Genomic DNA, 6,452 nt, shown 5'->3' on the forward strand with positions numbered 1-6,452 from the left:
TACCCTGTTCTTCAATAAAATTGTTTGTGTGTTGAATTGAAAAAGCATAGTTCCGACGTCACCTTTGTTTTCCCATGCCTCTCTTGTCCAGAAAATCTTGGCGACAACCTCCGTGCATTGGTGATTTCGCTGACGATTCTGAATGCCATCGGAGATCCTTTGGAAGGACCACTCGTGTTGAACGCCACAGGTGCTCCTTTCAAAGGACCTTTCCTTATGTTTTCATCGATCCGTGGACTACCGCGATACTTGCTTCCTTGTTCGTACACCTGCGTGTGGAAGATACTACAATTTAAATATACCAGACGAAAACAAAGAAAAAATTGCTCACAAAAAATATACATTTGCTTTAAATGTTGTTGCACGTTCGTATATGCTGTCACCTGTATTGCTTTCTGGTGCTGCTGTATGGTAGAATTTATTGCTCCTATGTTTGATTTTGTCGTTGGGATCTTCTTGCTTGTGCAAACCGTACCGAATCCTTGAACACCAATGCTTTTGTTGCCAATGATCCTTTTGCTTGCATCAAAGGAAATTCTGTTACCCTGTACCTCTTCATTATGACCGCCTACAAACGCTGGGCCGTCACAACGCCTGCTCTGCGCCTTTGTGGGCATCTGTGTCTTCAAATCAAAAAATAATTAGAGGCACGTGCAACTAAAACTTCCACGTACGTTAAAACCAGCGTTTGAAGTTTTCGTCGTTACCTGCACAATCTGCTTAGTGGAGTCTCTGCTGCTTAGAATGCTCCTCTTGGCAGGTGTCTGTTGCACACCATGCTCCTGGTTGGGACGTTTGCCAAGAACTTGTATCTCACTCTTGACTCCAATTATTACATCCTGCATGGCATGTGCGTGTTTGACAGCATCTGCATCCTTGATCTTCTTCTCGTTTTGTAGTAATTTTTTTTTCTTCCACCTCTTGATACTCAACTGCAGAGTAGATGCACAGGATAAACAGATATTACAGCATTCATCCAGGATATATAAATCATTTTTGTTGTTGTTAATGATCTACTATTTGGTGTTCTCAGTGGTGACACCTTGACAGCAAACGTCCCAGAAATAAAAGACCAAACACTAATGTTCAACTGCCTTACTATTACCTGCCTCCCATAATCCTTGCCGATGTCGTTCAAAGACCGACCGTCCCTGTTGTCCTGACCAGATGACGCACTCCTGAACATCTGCCCGAAAAAGAGACGTAATAAATATAAAGGTTATAAACCTGCAGTATCAGTGTTGAAACTTTTCGAAGTCGATATCAACAGAGATATTTTTTTAGTTCTATATAATTGACATATATAAATATATACATATATTAATTTTTATTTAAACTACAACCTCAACCAAAGTGAGATCCTCTGATGCTAATTTGCTTGTGCAACACTTAACACAAAGATAACCATGAAACCTAACAAAAGTAACAACCTCGTATTACAAGGACGAGAGGATACAAAACAAAAAACAAACTCAAATCAGAGCTACAGTGTAAAACTAAATAGTTTTATTCTATGAATCCCGACCACAACAAATTCATCAACGAATTGAATCTCGTGTATCAGGAATCGCCACGCAAAAGGTGCCTTGATAAAAAATTTACTAACCTTTGATTGTCGAATCTTATGCGCTGATTGTTCGAAAGTCACACCTTTCTAAATTGTGGGGGGATCTGCTTCCCTGCAGTTTGTCAGCGATCCCCTTCAATGATTTTGAATCTCGGAGAGAGAGAAAAGAGAAAGAGAGAGGGAGGGAGAGAGAGAAAGAAAGAAAGAGAGAGGCTACTTCGTTTTTTTGCATGCAGGAGAAGAATAACCTGATAGGTGGGGTGAGTTTTGCGACGCATGAGAGATGGGCATGTTTCTTGGGCGTGACGAGATGTGGTAGGTCGACTTCACTTGACCGTCGACGACACTGACAAGTGGGCTCTCAGTTACTAATTCCTCTAAGTCTCTCACTAACTTGTCGGGTCGGCCTTATATGAGTCCTACGAGGAGTACCTCCATCTGAGGTGAGAAAATGTGGTAGGTGGACTTCAAACTCATACTGACATGTGGGCTCTCAAATAGTTCCTCCAAGTATTTGACTAACTTGTGGGGTCATCCGCAGATGAGTTCCAGATCTCTCTCCATCTAGCATCGGTGGCAACAGGCGAGCTCTCCGAAGGAAAGCCAATCCTGATCCCTCCGCAGAGTTCGCTCGTCACTGAAAAATTATCGGTCTCCTTCATCTCACTCGTCATGGATCTCCTGTTCAGGTGATCCATTGCATCCTCACCATGATTATGCCACCGATTCAACGTTTGAACAAAAAAATTACCGGTGCTAGCAATTCCGCGGGCTGCGTACACACCGCATGTGCGCAACACAGCAGGTGGGGCGCGATTTGAATATCGGTTCCAGATCCAATTATCTTCAGTTGGTCCGTGTTCAAACTGTTGTGCCGTCTTAACAGCAGAGGGGTTATGGATTTAAAATTAGGACTTAGCTAACCTCACTTTAATCATGCCAACTGCATGCTTGCGTCGTGGTTTTGCTAACTTGAGTTATATCTCCAACCATGCAAAACTTAAGCACTCGTCTTAGCTAACCAACTAGAGACGGGTCAAATTTGTATAGATCCGCAATCCATAGCAGAGATCCAAAGGACTTACGTTTGTTTTTGCAAAGCAGTTACTAACTCAGAGTTAGAACCCGTCTTAGCTAACCAACCTGTTGATGATGGTCTCACATGGACTGCTAACAACTATCTTACATAGCTGACCTGGTAACGATGACGTCTCATGACCTCTTATGTAGAGTTCGATGAGATGGACTCCACCCCATAGCTGTCGGAGACTCAGTCTCAGTCTGTCGATGGCACGGAGATTGTCACCCAAGATTTCATGGTTCATGACCAACTAGAGACAGAGAGACTAAGGATCGAGTTAAAACGTGCAACGCACAAAAAGCTTGTCGAGGAGTACAGGACAAAGAAGCAGCTTGCTGCCTCGAAGTAGGTGTTTTTTATCATGCATCTCGCGTGTGTCGTTGAAATTTCTATGGAAATAAATACCTCTCATTCTAGCTGCATTTTTAATCACGGCTTAAATATTTGTCTGTGTTTTGCTGACTCGGCGTTTATATGTAAGGTTCTGCCAGAAAAACATGTGGTTCAACAATACATTTGCTAAAGGTCATTTATTATCCTTGTCCACAGAGCTGTTACAATGGGTGAATACGAAGAAGAGTTCAACAAAAAACTTAGCTTCCAGAAATTCATTACTGTCTGTGAAAAGCTAATAGAACCACAAAAGCAGCTTGTCAGAGATATTGGTTTTGGATACCTTCTAGATCTGTGCTGTCACGAGCTTCCAAGGTGCTTCGTTCGCTAGCTTGTCCGCTGTTTTGATTGCCCTTCGAGGTATTTCATACTGCCTAGTGGATACAGATTCCTTATCAACTCGTACACCATGCACCGGATCTTAGGAATTCCACTGGGCGGGCGGATTATCCCTAGAAAATGCTCAGAAGCTTTCAGATGTCAGGTTAAGTCTGAAACTCGGTGTGCTGGGCACGCTCCAAACATCAGAGAGTTAACTGATCTCATAACCCCAGAGCTGACAGGAGAAGTGTTTCAACGGGTTTTCGTGATGTTTGCAACAGCGGTATTTCTATGCCCAACGACATATGATTGTGTTAGCCCAGACTACTTAGCCGCTCTAGAAGGACCAGCAAGTAACATATCATCATATGATTGGTCCAATGCTGTCACAGAGAAACTGGTGGCATCACTCCAGACCTTCAAAGACAAAGGATTCGCAGGCGCCCTGTGTGGCTGCCTCCTGATTCCAGTGGTTCGTTCACTAACTTGTACATTTCTTTATACCCACAAGCAGCTACAAGAACATGATTAATTTTTACCTCTTCCCCACTTGCAGATAACGTATTTTGAGTACCTGGATACGAAGATTATGGACCTGGAACCTGACACTCCTACAAGACTTGTCATGTGGGACACAGAGGCCATTAAGAATTATGCTAACATAGACCGCCTGTCAACAGAGGGCGGAATTTTTGGGAAACACACGATGAGTCAACTTTTCATCATTTTCCTTTGGCGAAGTTTTCGACTCAACATAATGACTTAGCTGCCATGTATTAATTTGACTTGACTTTAATTGTTTCCTTCCACATGGCAGCTGAAAGACATTAGGCGCACGCCTTTCCAACCACCACCTGGCTTTCAGGCGCCATTTTTTCAAATGAGTCCCAGACTAGAAGCCTACATAGAAGAATTTGTGCCTCAAGAAAAACTTTGTTCCGTAAGTGATTTCCAGCTTCTGCACGTGATTTTATGTTTCAAATGATGTTCCCTAAGTTTTTACGAAACAGATACATGACCTATTGTGTTCATCCAGACAGTTTCCTATAGTACGTTAGCTATGCTTTTGTGTTAAAACTAGAAGTGCTTCATATAGGACTTTAGCTGCCCTTTCGTGGTCATCCAGACAGTTTCCTATAATACGTTAGCTGTGCTTTTGTGTTAAAACTAGAAGTACTTCCTATAGGAGGTTAGCTGTGTTTTTGTGTTAAAACCAAAAGTGCTTCCTACAGGACGTTAGCCGTGCTTTTGTGTTAAATATAGAAGTACTTCCTATAGTACGTTAGCTGTGCTTTTGTGTTAAATATAAAAGTGCTTCCTATAGTACCTTAGTTGTGCCTTTGTGTTGAAACCAGAAGTGCTTCCTATAAGACGTTATATGTGCTTTTGTGTTAAAACCAAAACTGCTTCCTATAATACGTTAGCCGTGCTTTTGTGTTAAATATAAAAGTGCTTCCTATAGTACGTTAACTATGCATTTGTGTTAGATATACAAGTGCCTCCTATAGTACGTTAGATGTGCTTTTGTGTTAAAACTAGAAGTGCTTCCTATAATACGTTAGCCGTGCCTTTGCGTTAAAACTAATAGTGCTTCCTATAGTATGTTAGCTGTGCTTTTGTGTTAAAACTAGAAGTTCTTTCCTATAATACGTTAGCCGTGCCTTTGCGTTAAAACTAACAGTGCTTCCCATAGTACGTTAGCTGTGCTTTTGTGTTAAAACTAGAAGTGCTTCCTATAATACGTTAGCTGTGCCTTTGCGTTAAATATAGAAGTGCTCCCTATAGTACGTTACCTGTGCTTTTGTGTTAAAACTACAGGTGCTTCCTATAGTACGTTAACTGTGCCTTTGTGTTAAATATAGAAGTGCTCCCTATAGTACGTCATCTGTGCCTTTTGTGTTAAAACTACAAGTGCTTCCTATAGTACGTTAATTGTGTCTTTGTGTTAAATATAGAAGTGCTTCCTATAGTACGTTAGTTGTGCCTTTGTGTTAAATATAGCACTGCTTCCCTGCGACGGTAGATCAACCATGCTTCGTAAGGTACGTCGAGTGTGCTCTTTCAAGGAATGTGTTCACCATGATTCATGGACTTTGTTAGCCGCGCTTCCCGCAGCACACCATGTGTCCTTCTGCGCACATTATTCCATGCCCTTTCTGCAATTATTGACACAACATACAGTAGTTCACAAGATATTTTTCATTTTCAGTATTAATAACTTCTTGTCATTCTCGGTGTTAATAATATCTGATGGTTTTTCTTTCAATTCCAGGCCAAGATGAAAATTGCCAAAGTTATCAATGAAATGTACACAGAACTTTTCTCGCGGTTTCAACCAGTTCTCGAGCAGAAATTGGAGAAGTTCCTTTCACTTGGTAGGGATCTTAGTGCAAAAGAAACCAAGACCAGAGACCAGGGCGTTTATTGTAACTTGCAACAGGACAACTCAAATGAAAAAGAAACTTTTTCATCACTCCCTTCAACATATTCTACGCTTCCAAGTTCTAGCACGACAAGCAGTCAAAGTTCTTCCAGCAGTGGCTCGACCAGTGTCCTTCACGCCACATCATACTCCCTAGAAAATTTAAAGGGTTGTTGGGATACCCCTGACCCAGAATCCCAGAATCCGTACGACAAAGAGCAGTCCCAAATTCCTCTATCTTCACGCCTAAAATCATCAACCCAGATTAAGTTGCTACTGGAAGTGAACAGGATCGACCACAACAAATAGGACATAGCCAAGATTCATCTGGACAAAGTGCATAACCATCTGCACAACTGCCTTGATGGCTTGCCGGTCCATGAGCCCTTCGTGTCAACATCTGAGATGCTGGAGAGCGGGGCAATTATAATGACAGGTGAAAATTCATCTGAGTGTTCTGTACCGATTGAAACCCAAAATTCTGCTGGAGGATCTGCAGACCACAACTCTCTGACAAGCCCACTGGAAAAACTCTTGGAGGAAACAGCAAAACCTACTGCAACAGAAACATCAGCCTCGCACTCTGCGGTTGACAAACAATTACTGACTGATCCAATCTCAACAGATACACTTGGAGCACCTGTTTATCACATTGGGAAAACATCACC

The sequence above is a fragment of the Aegilops tauschii genome, chromosome 1 (assembly GCF_002575655.3).
Source record: "Aegilops tauschii subsp. strangulata cultivar AL8/78 chromosome 1, Aet v6.0, whole genome shotgun sequence".
Classification (NCBI taxonomy): Eukaryota; Viridiplantae; Streptophyta; class Magnoliopsida; order Poales; family Poaceae; genus Aegilops; species Aegilops tauschii.